The following is a 16,032-nucleotide window of genomic DNA, read 5'->3' as shown; positions in this document are numbered from 1 at the left end:
TGTGAGTTGTATATTTTGGTACAATCAAAACATCTACAATAATAGGTTATATATAAAGACTGATTTTGGATATACCACAATCCATGTAGTGGGATATGGTTAATCAAGATAGTATTTGCCCCTCCTATATAATGTGAGGAATATCTTAGGCCTCTTGATAGAGTGAGACTAGAAATGCATGACCATACTCAAATAAGTTGATATGAGATAACACACTTATTTGTTGTAGTCTGTTAAGAAAATCAAGAAATATGATATTGGACTATACAAGTGTGACTATTCCATGACTTGTGCCCAATCTAGATATTAAGGATAAAAAGGAAATAATACATGAAAATTTTTTCAGAAAAAGGTTATGTCGAATCACGGCTTCTTCTAACTTGGGTGGAAATGATGCATTGTTAGATGCCACTCATTGCTGGTAATGTTAGAAATGTTCTAGTATTACTATCAGCATTCTAATAGCATGACACCCTATAGTTGAAAAGAATAGAATCCAAATATATAGTTGTCAAATGAATTAAATCCATTGTTAAATTACTTTCATTTGATAGTTAAGTATTAAACACACTACATGTACAAACTTGTTGTGCACAAATAGAGAACATAGATAAAATTAATATATGAATTTTATTCATACAAAATATTAATTGTATATTTTATAAAATTTATCAATATAAATTGTTATAGTAATTAATTTCGGTCAAAATATATAAAACATGGAAATTAATATTCTTTTGGAAATAATATAATTAATATATGAATCTGATTCATATAAAATATTAATTTATATATTTTACCGAATTTATTAATATAAATATTTATATTAATTAATTTCATTCAAAATATAAAAGACAAGGAAATTAATATTCTTTTGAAAAGAATATAATTAATATATGAATTTTATTCATACAAAATATTAATTGTATATAATTTACCGAATTTATTAATATAAATAGTTATACTAATTAATTTCGGTCAAAATATAAAAGACATGAAAATTAATATTCTTTTGGAAAGAATTTAATTTCTTTTTCTAAGTTTCCATTTGCCTTCTCTATTAATAAAGGAATAATCCTATATTGTATTGGAAAAAATATAATTCCTTTTTCTAACTTCCATTTGTCTTCTCTATTAATAAGGTAATAATCATGGTTTTCCTTTTAATATGTGATATCAAAGAGGATAAAAGAATGATAATCTCTTAGCGTGTTAAGGTTACCAACTTAATAATTTAAAAGGTCTAACAACTATTTTTAATTCTGTAACGCCTCAAATCTTGAAAACCCTGTTAAAATTATTTTTGCTTGTTGTGGCGTGGATATATGTCTAGCTTAGTGGTTTAGTGCTCTGGAAGTGTCTGGGAAGTCTTGGGTTCAGGCCTTTGGTTGAGCAAAGTTTTGCTCCTACTTGAATAAACTCTTGTTTTCTGATAGTAGGATTCTTAAATTAATGTCGGTAAAGCATGTCATAAAAAGCTTGTTGGTCCAAGGGTTAATGGCGTGTTTCTATTGCCAAAGGACTTGAGTTCAAGTCCTATTGCTCGCAAAAGGGTGTTTTATTTTGCTTATTGCCTTGTAAGAATTTGTGTGTCAGTGGAACTCTGTAGCTTGGACAGTTGAAGATTTTGAGAGGTATAGGGGAGTGTATAGCCGAAAATTATGAGAAGAATGGGGAATTTGAATGGTAGTCGGTTTGAGGATGTGGGGAGAGATTGTAAGAGGAAATCAAGGAGATGTGGTGAAGAGGGGGCATTGGTGCCATTGGTGGACGCTAGGTACTCAAGAGAATTTAGCTTTGAGTTTAGGGAGCTTCCCTTGCTATTCATTTCGGTTCTTGGCAACTTCTGCTTCTTTTCAACTTTGTTTTTAAGCCGTACATTACTTGGATTTTGGTTTCGGGTACCTTTCGATTCTTTCGTTGATTGGATTCTGCTATTCTCTTTAGACTTTAGTGCACTGATTTCTGTCCATGACTTCCATTTTTCTCAATTGGTATCCTTCTCTTTGGCCGAATATCACTAGTCCTTACTCTCACAATCCCTTTTAGATTTCTAACCTTGTTTGGGGACCGACTCTTTCTTTCTTCTCCCTTGCTCCCAATTGACTTTTCTTGATCGATTACTCCTCCTCCTCTCTCTCTTAACTCTTTTATTGTTGCTTTGGCCGAACTTTCCAAGGCCTAAATATCTTCCTCCTCTTATTCTATTTTTTGTACTTTGATCGTTTCTTACTGTGGGACTGCCGAAATCCCCTTGTTTGATTGGGGCTCAATTTCTTTAAAGAAGGTGTAGGGCAATTGCTTTTCCTTTACAAGTGATAATTCCTTTATTGGTTCTTGATCTCAGAGGCATTTCGGCTACAACTCCATAACAGGTGTGTGAGCATCACTGCCATTAGATGTGAAACCGGCAAAAGCCAAAAAGCGAAAGGTGAATAGTCGACACCCCTCGGGGCGTGTGACCCTGTGTGGTAGGCTGTGTGATAAAACATGGTCGTGTGGTCGATGGGTTGGCCATGAATGCTTTTATGGACCAAAACGATATTAGGCCATTTTGGGCCAAACTGGGTTGGGCTTGTGGGACCCACATGGGAAAAATGAAAAAAAGTGTGTTAAATATTGGGCCAGGCTGTGTAAACCACAAGGCTAAGGCCATTTCTAGGTTATATGGGCCATACGAGCATGTGGGCCCGTGTGGGCCCATATGGGCCCGTAATATGGGTTGTAGGCCTATTATCAATGATTGACTGTTAAGGTTGCACGGGTCGCCCAAGATGACTGTGGACCTTCTGTTGGGCTAGTAAGTATAACTGGGCCCTTATTTTGGCAAGATGACTATTTTACCTATAACGCCCCAATTTTCGGGAATTCTGTGAATGATTGGTAAAATTTAAAATTTTGTGTTCTCTCTGCTTGATGAAGGTTTAATTATGATAGGGGGCCTCTAGAAGGCCCAAGCTTAGGTTAAAATCCAGTAATTTTAGGTGATTTTAATCCATAGGGAAAAAAGGGTTCTGGTTAACTGGGCTTTTAAGTATTAAGAAGGTAAAAGAGGACACAAGAAAGCCTGTGGTAAGATGGCATGTGACGCCACTTAGGGGCTTTGAGGTGGCGTGTGGATGACCAAGGAGGGCTAAGGTTCAAGTCACAAGGTAAGCAAATTAAGGATATTAATTTTTATGTACAGAAAAGGTAAGCAGTGGAACTAAAGTGAAAGTCTGTCTGGAGAAGATTTAGGAGCTGATAAGGGAGAGGATTTAGGAGCTGATTAGGGTGAACTGTGTTGGCTGAATGGTGGACTCTTGAAGAGAAAGAGTTGGCCGGCCAAGGGATGCTTAAAGGGGGCAAATTTCGGCTAGGGTTAGTGCCAGTATAAATTCGGCATTAGTGGTAAGTGGTGTCGTTTCCTGACTATTCTCCTCTTCTTTTCTTTTTCTCTTCTCTCCATCCACTTATTCTTTTCTTCTTCTTTTCCCCATAGCCGAATCCTTCAGCCACCCTACTCTATACCACTTTCCTTCCATTATTTTTAAGACTATAGCTGATTGCCTCAAATCTCGAAATCCCTAAAACTTGACTCCTTTTGTATCGATTTTCCCCCAGCCAAATCTCTTATTTTTCTCATCATATTTGGCCGATTCTCTCAACCTCCAAACCCCAAGTTTCTGTCGACAATACCACAAGTAAAAACCCTCATATTTTATCTTTCTCTACACTTGTGCAAAAAAGCCGAAACTCCCACACTATCTTAGGGACATAGCCGAATACTAAGATCACTAAAGGCTGAACTTTTGTTATCGTTTGAGGGCTTAGAACTGCATCAGAATCAAGTCTTTCTAACTTAGTCTATCTTTCATATTTTAAGAAAAGCCGAAATCCCTAAAAGGTTAGGGAGGTTGTCATTTTTTGGACTTGTAGCCCTAAGGGGTTGTGATAATAGTATTATTTTGGTAATAGTGTGATTAAGAGGCTGTTGATCAAGGGCTTGGACAAGTGGAGCGAACGGATCTGGATCGAGACGCTATCTTCGGCAAAGGTAGGAACGCTAAGGCCTAAGGTGTTGTTGGCCGAATATGGTAAGAAGTTAATATGTAGTTCGTTTTGGTAGTAAGATTAACGTGGTAGTATTATAATTGTTGACAGTTCGTGCATGGATCTCGTCAGCAAATCTTCATAAAACAGGTGTGTAACTGACACCCTCTCATAGACTAATCGGCAAAAGCCGAAAAGCCGAAATGCCAGAAAGTTGGTATTTTGGGAATTTTCGAGTGTGCGAATGCTCGTAAGATAGTTGGGTTTGTATGTTTGGTATTCTGAAGGTAATAAACTGCAGTACGTGCGATTTCGTGCATTTTGATAACTTGGGCTTAATGGGCCAAAAATCGGGTTCATGGGCCAACGGGCTCAATTTGGTAAGTATGCGTGGTAAGTATTCTGATAGTACGTAAATGGATAGGATATGCATGAAAACTCTAAAAGTAGCTAAATTACTACAATACCCTTATGTATGGAAAATTACCATGATACCCCTAGGTGTAAATGACCAATATGCCCCTAGGGTTAATTTTGTCTGAAAAACATGTTGATTTAAATCTGTATGATGTATGCCATGAATGAATATTTGTTGCATGGGGACATGGGTTATATTATGAAGGAAGCGTCCTTGTGGCTATGCCACAATTATCTGATCTGGTGGCTCTGCCACATATATCTGTTCTGGTGGTTCTGCCACGATTATCTGTATTTGGTGACTCTGTCACATTATCTGTTCTGGCAGCCATGCTGCATAATTCTGTGGCGTGTAGCGGTTGGGTGGGTCGAGTAGTCTCCCCACATGGTGAAAGGTTGGTAAGGGGGTGTATGTGGTTGGTTATGTGTTGGGTTTTGCATATACATGAAATATCTGACTGATCTGTTATGGGCCTATGGGCTTAGTTTTGTATTCTGTTCTGGGCTAAGGCCAATTTATTCTGTTTCTGTGGTTTGAACTAATATGGGCTATGGTTGGGTTAATTTTACACACTAAGTTTCCCCAAACTCATCCCCTATTTTCATCCATGCAGGTAATCCCCAACCATAGTGGGCTTGGAGCCGCGAGGGATTCGGAGTGGCCACTCGTTCTGCAATATGGATTTCTTCTGGTGATTTGGACTTCAATTTTCTTTACTTTGATGATTTGGGTTTTGTTATGTAATAAGGCCGCTTATGATTATTTTTTTTGGGTTTTGATTTATAACTTATCATGATGATTTTAAATTATATTAACTATCAAAATGGGCTAGATCTAGGGTTCGTTTTCCAAAAACATAAACTGATTTCAAAGTAACACGATTACAAACAAGGCTTCTGCTATGATAACATTTTCCAAATTTAAATATGTTTTATTCTAAAATAGACATAATTACAATGGTAACCTAAAAATATACGCGATGTTAGAGTGTGGCAATGGCAGTGTGCATGTCTAGGATTGGATCCGAAAGAGCTTGGTACTTAAGCAGTCCTTTGGACTCACCTCCTCTTTTCTGATTTCCTACCTGGTGCACAGCTTCCATTCACTTTAAACCTTAATGAATTAATCCTTTGAACATCAAGTACGATTTTCTGAACTTAGAATGGAAAAATGTTTTTAACGTTTTTGATGTGGCACGTCGGATCCGGTCCTAACGTCTAGGCTGGGTTTGGGGTGTTACATTTAGTGGTATCAGAGCCAGGTTGCAACAACTCGGTTGTGGAATGGGTTTATAAAAACGAATATTTTCAAAAAAAATCGATTTTTAAAATCTAGACTTCTGAAGGTGGCATTCCGAATCTCCGGCCCAAGCCTGTAAGTATGATTCTGAATTTCTCTGAATATTTTTCTGGATTATCTATCTGTACTGAAACTCTGCTAGGATGCTTTGGATAGGATGATACTAAAACCCTAGGAAAATTTGATAAGGGACTGAAACTGTAGTTAGACTTCGATTCTGCAAGAACAATCTCTGAAATACTGTCTGATTCATAAAACATCTATAATAATCACTGGAATACCGGGTTAATGCATAAAATTCGTAAACAGATAATATGATATGAGTACAAGAGCCACTCGTGGAAGAGGCCGTGGACGTGGCCAAGGAAGGGCTCGAGCGGTATCTTCATCTTCGGGACATATGCCGGCGGCAGATGCACCGGTACCATCGGCAACAGAAGTAGAGTCACATGATCGTGGTACCGGGGATGACGCCCTGTCGCAGGCGATGCGTCGTGTTCTGGGAAGGGTTTTCGGGGCAAGTACGAGCAACGGAGTTCGGGGGTCCATTTCAGAACGACTCCAGGCCAACGGAGCGGAGATTTTTAGGGGTGTGTTTGGTATCGCCCCAAATGTGGCAGAATATTGGTTGGAGGCCAGATAATGAATTATGGATGACTTGGATTGCTCTGTGGAGCAAAAACTGAAGGGAGCCGTATCGCTGCTACGGGACGAGGCTTACCAGTGGTGGCTCACCGTGAGAGAAGGAACCCCAAGTGAAAGGGTAACTTGGGAACTGTTTAAGGCGGCCTTTAAAGGCAAGTATGTTGGGGCAAGTTATGTGGATGCTCGCAGGAAGGAATTTTTGAATCTGGTGCAAGGAGGTAAGACAGTTGTCGAGTACGAGGCTGAGTTTCTGAGGTTGAGCTGATATGCCGTGGGCATAGTTGCTACGGAATATGAGCGAAATGTGCGCTTCGAGGATGGTCTTAGGGATGACCTGAGGGTGTTGATTGCTCCGCAGAGGGAGTGAGACTTTACGGTCTTGGTGGAGAAGGTAAAGATAGCAGAGGAGGTTAAGCGGGCTGAAAAGCAGAATCGGGAGAAGGATCGAAACTATTTTCGGAGGGATTCAAGACCTTCAGGTGGTGCTAATAATAATATTAAGAGAGCAAGAGTAGAGGAACCAGTGCGAGCAGTGCCGATGAATGTGGTTAGACCACTAATCTTTGGAGACTGTGGTAAGGTACATTTGGGGAGTGTAGGAAACGTTCCGGTGCTTTTTCCGATGCGGATCTATGGAGCATAAAGTTAAGGACTGCCCACAGAGAGCTGATCAGGCTCAGGTTACTGTACAGAGGGTTGTTCAACCCATGAGAGGTGGACCACAACCACCGAGAGGACGTGGAGAAGGTAGGGGCGGAAACGGAAATGGCCGAGGTCGAGGGGCACTTGGTAGGGGTGTCGAAAATGCTGAAGCTTGAAAACTAGCTTTGGTGTATGCAGCTCGTCGTCGAGAGGAGGACGACGTACCTGACGTCATAACTGGTACGTTCTTGGTTTCTGGCAAGCCATATACTGCTTTAGTGGATATTGGATCTATTCATTCCTATGTTACGTGTGCCATATCTGTGTCGTTGGGTGTGCACTCTGAGAAGATTGTGAGTGGGGTATCTGTGCTAAGTCCTTTGGGTCACTCGGTTAGGGTAGACAAACTGTATAGGAATGTACCCTTAGAAACTCAAGGTAAGGTTTTTCCTGGAGATCTGATGGAGTTACCGTTCGGAGAGTTTGACCTCATTCTGGGAATGGACTGGCTTGTTAAGCATAGGGCGACTTTGGACTGTGGTGCAAAACGAATGGTGTTAAGGACCACGGAGGGTGAGGAGGTTATGATGATAGGTGAGCGAAGGGATTATTTGTCTAATGTGGTGTCGGCATTGAGGGTCAAAAAGTGGATTCGAAAAGGTTGTGTGGCCTATTTGGCATTTGTAAGCCAGTCGGAAGAGAAGGGATTGACAGTGGATAAGGTCAGGACCGTAAAGGAGTTTCAAGATGTTTTTCCGGAGGAGCTTCTAGGATTACCTCCAAACGGAGAAGTGGAGTTTGGAATCAACTTGTTGCTTGGAACGGCACTAGGGTCTATCGCACCGTATAGGATGCCACCGAAGGAGTTGGTAGAGCTAAAGGCACAAATTCAAGAGTTGTTGGATAGGGGCTTTATTAGGCCAAGCGTGTCTCCATGGGGAGCACCGGTGTTATTCGTGAAGAAGAAGGATGGTACAATGCGGATGTGCATTGATTATCGCCAGTTGAACAAACTGATAATTAAGAATAAGTATCCACTGCCAAGGATTGACGATCTGTTTGACCAGCTTAGGGGGCTTCTGTATTTTCTAAGATCGACCTTCGATCTGGATATCATCAGTTAAGGGTCAAGGAGACAGATATCCATAAGACGGTATTTAGGACTCGGCATGGTCATTACGAGTTTCTGGTTATGCCATTTGGGCTGACGAACGCTCTTGCGGCATTTATGGATCTGATGAATCGGGTGTTTCAACCATTTCTGGATCAATTCGTAGTCGTCTTTATTGACGATATTCTGGTATATTCTAAAACGGAAGCAAAGCATGATGAGCATCTCCGTATAGTGCTACAAGTGTTAAGGGAGAAGGAACTTTATGCAAAGTTCAACAGGTGTGAATTCTGGTTGAGGGAGGTAACTTTCTTAGGACATGTGGTCTCTGCTGTGGGGATTAAGGTAGATCCTCGAAAAATTAAAGCAGTTTTGGAGTGGAAGCCGCCTAGGTCAATATCGGAGATACGGAGTTTCCTAGGATTGGCAGGATACTACAGAAGGTTTGTGGAAGGTTTTTCGGTGTTGGCTGCACCTTTGACTAAACTCATAACGAAAGGGGTACCATTTGTATGGACTGAAACCCAGCAGGAAGCTTTTGAAAAGTTGAAGAAAGTTTTGACTGAAGCACCTGTGTTAATTCGGCCAGAGTCTGGGAAGGATTTTACTGTGTACAGCGACGCATCACATGTAGGTTTGGGCTGCGTGTTAATGTAGGAGGGTAAGGTGGTTGCATATGCGTCACAGCAGCTTAAGCCTCACGAGGGGAACTACCCTACTCATGATTTGGAATTAGCAGCAGTTGTCTTTGCACTTAAGATTTGGAGACATTACTTGTACGGAGAAAGGTGTATTATATGCACAGACCATAAGAGTCTTAAGTATTTGTTGACTCAAAAGGATCTGAACCTTAGGTAAAGGAGATGGATTGAGTTGCTTAAGGATTATGACTGTTCAATCGAGTATCACCCAGGAAAGGCTAATGTGGTAGTCGATGCTTTGAGTCGTAGAACCGTATCTGATCTGAGAGCAATGTTTGCTCGTTTGAGTCTGTAAGATGATGGCAGTTTGTTGGCTGAATTGCAATTAAGGCCAACCTGGGTGGACCAGATTAAGGAAAAGCAGTTGAAAGATGAGTCTTTGGTCGCTCGTTTTCAACAAGTTAAGGAAGGGGAAACTTCTGAGTTCAGTTTATATGGTGATGGAGTTCTGTGTTTCCGAGGAAGAATTTGTGTTCCGAAGGACTTTGATCGAAGGCAGACAATATTGAAGGAAGCTCATGGGGGACTATGTGCCATGCATCCTGGAGGGAATAAGTTGTAGCACGACTTGCGAGAATTGTACTGGTGGCCTGGACTTAAGCAAGAAGTAACGGAGTTTGTAGAAATATGTCTGACATGCCAACAAGTGAAAGCTGAGCATCAATTACCTTCTGGGCTGTTACAGCAGGTGAAGATACCACTTTGGAAGTGGGAGAGGGTAACCATGGACTTTGTGAGTGGGTTGCCATTGACACCATTGAAGAAAGACTCGGTATGGGTGATTGTGGATAGGTTGACCAAATCGGCCCATTTCATACTAGTACAACTGACTTTTCGCTTCAAAATTTAGCCAAACTGTATGTGGCAAAGATTGTGCGACTTCATAGAGTCTTAGTTTTGATTATCTCTAACCGGGATCCCAGACTCACATCTCGGTTTTGGTAAAAGTTGCATGAGGCATTGGGGACGCGGTTGAACTTCAGTACGGCTTTCCATCCCCAAACTGATGGTCAATCAGAAAGGGTCATTCAGATTCTGGAGGACATGTTAAGGGGATACGTGATTGACTTTCGAGGTAGTTGGGAGGACTACTTACCGTTGGCAGAATTTGAGTACAATAACAGTTATCAGGTGAGTATTCGAATGGCACCGTATGAAGCACTATATGGTCGAAGGTGTCGTACACTTAGTTGTTGGACGGAGCTAGGGGAGCGACAAGTTCTTGGACCGAAATTGGTGGCTGATACAGAGGCTAAGGTCAGAATAATTAGGGACCGTTTGAAAGAAGCATCTGATAGGCAAAAATCGTATGCAGATTTGAAGCGTAAGGAGATTGAGTACTCAGTAGAGGATATAGTCTTTTAAGTACACAAGGAAGCCTGTGGTAAGATGGCATGTGACGCCACTTAGGGGCTTTAGAGGTGGCATGTCGATGACCAAGGAGGGCTAAGGTTCGAGTCACAAGGTAAGCAAATTAATGATATTAATTTTTATGTACAGAAAAGGTAAGCAGTGGAACTGAAGTGAAAGTCTATCTGGAGAAGATTTAGGAGCTGATAAGGGAGAGGATTTAAGAGCTGATCAGGGAGAGGATTTAGGAGCTGATTAGGGTGAACTGTGTTGGCCGAATGGTGGACTCTTGAAGAGCAAGAGTTGGCCGGCCAAGGGATGCTTAAGGGGGTAAATTTCGGCTAGGGTTAGTGCCAGTATAAATTCGGCATTAGTGGTAAATGGTGCCATTTCCTGACTATTCTCCTCTTCTTTTCTTATTCTCTTCTCTCCATCCACTTATTCTTTTCTTCTTCTTTTCCCCATAGCCAAATCCTTCAGCCACCCTACTCTATACCACCTTCCTTCCATTATTTTTAAGACTATAGCCGATTGCCTCAAATCCTGAAATCCCGAAAACTTGACTCCTTTTGTACCGATTTTTCCCTAGCCAAATCTCTTATTTTTATCATCATCTTTGGCCGATTCTCTCAACCTCTAAGCCCCAGGTTTCTGTCGACAATACCACAAGTAAAAACCCTCATATTTTATCTTTCTCTACACTTTTGCAAAAAACCCGAAACTCCCACACTATCCTAGGGACATAGCCGAATACTAAGATCACTGAAGGCTCGACTTTTGTTATCCTTCGAGGGCTTAGAACTGCATCAGAATCAGGTAGGAACTAAGGGGGAATGTTGACTGAAAGAATCGGTGGTAAGTCTTTCCAACTTAGTCTATCTTTCATATTTTAAGAAAAGCCGAAATCCCTAAAAGGTTAGGGAGGTTGTCATTTTTTGGACTTGTAGCCCTAAGGGGTTGTGATAATAGTATTATTTTGGTAATAGTGTGATTAAGAGGCTGTTGATCAAGGGCTTGGACAAGTGGAGCGAACGGATCTAGATCGAGACGCTATTTTCGGCAAAGGTAGGAACGCTAAGGCCTAAGGTGTTGTTGGCCGAATATGGTAAGAAGTTAATATGTAGTTCATTTCGGTAGTAAGATTAACGTGGTAGTATTATAATTGTAGGCAGTTCGTGCGTGGATCTCGTCAGTGAATCGTCATAAAACAGGTGTGTAACTGACACCCTCTAATAGACTAGATCGGCAAAAGCCGAAAAGCCGAAATGCTAGAAAGTTGGTATTTTGGGAATTTGCGAGTGTGCGAATGCTCGTAAGATAGTTGGGTTTGTATGTTTGGTATTCTGAAGGTAATAAACTGTAGTACGTGCGATTTCGTGCATTTTGATAACTTGGGCTTAATGGGCCAAAAATCGGGTTCATGGGCCAACGGGCTCAATTTGGTAAGTATGCGCGGTAAGTATTCTGATAGTACGTAAATGGATAGGATATGCATGAAACCCTAAAAGTAGCTAAATTACTACAATACCCTTATGTATGGAAAATTACCATGATACCCCTAGGTGTAAATGACCAATATGCCTCTAGGGTTAATTTTGTCTGAAAAGCATGTTGATTTAAATCTGTAAGATGTATGCCATGAATGAATATTTGTTGCATAGGGACATGGGTTATATTATGAAGGAAGCGTCCTGGTGGCTATGCCACAATTATCTGATCTGGTGGCTCTGCCACATATATCTGTTCTGGTGGTTCTGCCACGATTATCTGTATCTGGTGACTTTGTCACATTATCTATTCTGGCAGCCATGCTGCATAATTCTGTGGCGTGTAGTGGTTGGGTGGGTCGAGTAGTCTCCCCACATGGTGAAAGGTTGGTAAGGGGGTGTATGTGGTTGGTTATGTGTTGGGTTTTGCATATACATGAAATATCTGATCTAATCTATTATGGGCCTATAGGCTTAATTCTGTATTCTGTTCTGGGCTAAGCCCAATTTATTCTGTTTCTATGGTTTGAACTGATATGGGCTATGGTTGGGTTAATTTTACACACTGAGTTTCCCCAAACTCATCCTCTATTTTCATCCATGCAGGTAATCCCCAACCATAGTGGGCTTGGAGCCGCGAGGGATTCAGAGTGGCCACTCGTTCTGCAATATGGATTTCTTCTGGTGATTTGGACTTCAATTTTCTTTACTTTGATGATTTGGGTTTTGTCATGTAATAAGGCCACTTATGATTTTTTTTGGGGTTTTGATTTATAACTTATCATGATGATCTTAAATTATATTAACTATCAAAATCGGCTAGATCTAGGGTTCGTTTTCCAAAAACATAAACTGATTTCAAAGTAACACGATTACAAACAAGGCTTCTGCTATGATAACGTTTTCCAAATTTAAATATGTTTTATTCTAAAATAGACATAATTACAATGGTAACCTAAAAATATACGCGATGTTAGAGTGTGGCAATGGCGGTGTGCATGTCTAGGATTGGATCCGAAAGAGCTTGATACTTAAGCAGTCCGATGGACTCACCTCCTCTTTTCCAGTTTCCTACCTGGTGCACAACTTCCATTCACTTTAACCCTTAATGAATTAATCCTTTGAACATCAAGTACGATTTTCTGAACTTAGAATGGAAAAATGTTTTTAACATTTTTGATGTGGCACGTCGGATCTTGTCATAACGTTTAGGCCGGGTTTGGGGTGTTACATTACCCCTTTGTGATGTATGACTGTTTGAGCTTGCCACTTTTACTGTATGTACTTTATATTATGTTGCATTGCATGGGGTGGGATATATGATTTTGGAGGAAGTGTACTATAAGGCTATAAGCCTATTACTGGCAGCTCTTCTGCAAATACTGTTTTAGTACTGCAACCAGCACGACTTGGTCTGTAGGGTTGAGTGGGTCGATTTTATCTCCACATGGTGTGTAGGGCTTGTACGGAGATGGTGTGTAGCGGATCGATTGGGTAGGATTTTTTGTGTGCATATTATATTGAAATGAGCGAAGGCCCAGACTGCCACTATTACTGAAATGGGCTTAGGCCCAGATTGCTATTGTTACTGAAAGAGGGGCTAAGGCCCCTAACTGAAACTGAAAGGGCTTAAGTCCAAATTGCGCTTACTCTTACTGTTTGCTATTATGGTATTTCACATACTGAGTTTACGTAAACTCACCCATCTGTTAACTGTGCAGGAAATGCCCAGGCATAGACGGATCGAAGTGACGGAGGTCTTAGAGGTGGTCACTCGACAAAGTTTTTTTAATATTATAATTAAGATTTTATTTTGGGTTTTCATTATGTAATAAGGCCTCTTTATTTTTATTTTTATTTTTATTTTATTTTTGGGGATTTAGTTACTTGAATTTTAACCTGATAGTAGTAGGTCTCGGATTTTCAAGAAAATATCAACAAATGTTTTCCTGAAAACACCACGTTTACGCAACACATTTTGAAAGCTTCTGCAACGATCATTGTTTTAAAGTTTAATGACAAACTAATGTAATTAATATTTTGCTAAGATAACTTGAGATTTCACAATGAACCAGACATCCTAAACTTTTGTTAAGAACCTTAAGAAGTTTTATGTAGAACAAATTTTCACGCAATTTGTGTTTTGGAAATACACTCCAATGTGATATCACAGATTCGGCTATAATGTCTTGGCCGGGTTTGAGTGTAACATTTAATGGTATTAGAGCCAGGTTACAAAACTCGGCTGTGGATTTGGGTATTTCAAAAAAAGTGGAAATTTCAACAACATTGTTTTAAAATGGTTTAAAAATGATTATTTGAGAATGTTCTACTGAAGGAGTGGTACACCGAGTCTCTGCGCCGATCCTATAAGTTTTCTGATTGTTTATTTTGAAAGGATAATATTGAAATGTTATTACTTAGACTACTTTAAGTAGTAAAACTGTACTGAAACTCTTTAGATAGAGAAAACTACGAACCGTAGTAAGAATACGATCTGCGAAAACAAAACTCTGAGATAATATTGTTTATAGTTATCGGTAATAAACACAAGAACAATAAACTGACTGGCATAAAACTTTTAATACAGATAAAAGTGCGATTGGATAATGAGCACTAGAGGTACTCATGGTAGAGGCCGTGCCAGAGGCCGTAGAGGTGCTCGAGTTGGGTTTTCGTCTTCTGGAAACTAGCTTAATGAGGAAGTTAGAGAGGCACCGGCTTCACCTATAGTTGAGACAAGGTCTCAAAATCGAGCAGCTGGGGACAACGCACTGTCCTAAGCAATGTTGAGGATTTTGGAAGAAGTCGCTAGGCCTAGTACTGGTACTGTTGGCCGTGGGTCGGTTACGGAACGACTCAGGTCTAATGGGGCAAAGATATTTAGGGGTGTTGGAGTTGCCCCTAATGTGGCTGAATATTGGATTGAGACCACAGAAAGGATCATGGATGACCTTGATTACACCTCTGATCAGAAGTTAAAAGGTGTAGTATATCTACTAAGAGACAAGTCTTATCAGTGGTGGCTTACTGTGAAAGAGGCCACTCAAGCCAATCGTTTGATCTAGGAGTTTTTCAAGACTACTTTCCAGGCTAAATATGTGTGTGCCATCTATGTGGATGCCCGTGGGAGGGAATTTCTGAATTTAACTGAGGGAGATAGGACAGTGGCTGAATATGAGGCCGAATTTTTATGATTAAGCCACTGCACGTGGGATGGTGGCAATAGAATATGAGCGGCGTGTTCGATTTGAGGATGGCCTTAGAGATGGTTTAAGGGTTCTAATAGCTCTTTAGAGGGAGCGGGATTTCGCAGCACTGGTTGACAAGGAAAAAATTGTCGAGGATGTAACGCGCCAAGCTGAGCGCAATAGTAGAGAGAAAGGCAAAGGTAAGAGGGATGCTGAGCCCTCAAATTATTTTCAGAGGTTTAAGAAAAAGTCCAAAGTTAGGGGGCCAGCCAGAGTTAGGACCCCTGCTGCTGCTACTACTGGACCGCAGTTTTGTGCTGATTGCAGGAAACACCATCAGGGCGAATGTTGGAAAAAGATGGATGCATGTTTGAGATGCAGATCATTGGAGCACTATGTCAAGGATTGTCGACGTAGGCCCATGCAAATGCAAGCTGCTGGTTTTGGTAATGTTAAGCGGGGTGGTCAGCAGACACCGAGAGGCCTTGGTCAAGCTAGGGGTGGAAATGGTATGGGCCGTGGTCATGGGGCACCGAGCAGAGGTGCTGGTCATCTTGAGGCAAGGCAGCCGGCACTAGTTTATGCTACACGTCGCCGAGAGGATGGGGATGCTTTAGATGTCATTATGGGTACGTTCTTTATCCATAATGTACCTTATGCTGCATTGATTGATGTGGGCTTTACTCATTCATACATAGCATGCTCTATGTCTAAGATATTGGGTTTTATGGCTGAAAACACTATGAGTGAGATTACTATTCTAAGTCTGCTAGGGTAGTCAGTTCGGATTAATAAGAAGTTTAAAGATGTTCCCTTGGAGATACAAGGAGTTATCATTTTGGTCGATCTTATGGAGCTATCTTTCGAAGAATTCGATCTAAAAATAGGCATGGATTGGTTAGTTAAACATCAGGTAAGCTTTGATTTTTCCACTAAACAGGTTGTACTAAGAACTGAGGCAGATAAGGAGGTAGTGGTAATTGGGAAGTGACAGAACTATTTGAGTAATGTAATTACTACACTAAGGGCTGAGAAATTGGTTCGCAAGGGTTGTGAGGTGTTCTTGGCCTACGTAAGTGTTTCAGATGTTGGGGACTCTTCGGTGAAAGATATCAGAATAGTTAAGGATTTTCCTGACGTCTTTCCTGAAGAGCTA

This window comes from Gossypium hirsutum, chromosome A12, assembly GCF_007990345.1.
Source record: "Gossypium hirsutum isolate 1008001.06 chromosome A12, Gossypium_hirsutum_v2.1, whole genome shotgun sequence".
In the NCBI taxonomy this organism is placed as follows: domain Eukaryota; kingdom Viridiplantae; phylum Streptophyta; class Magnoliopsida; order Malvales; family Malvaceae; genus Gossypium; species Gossypium hirsutum.
Note: the sequence above shows the minus strand (reverse complement) of the source record.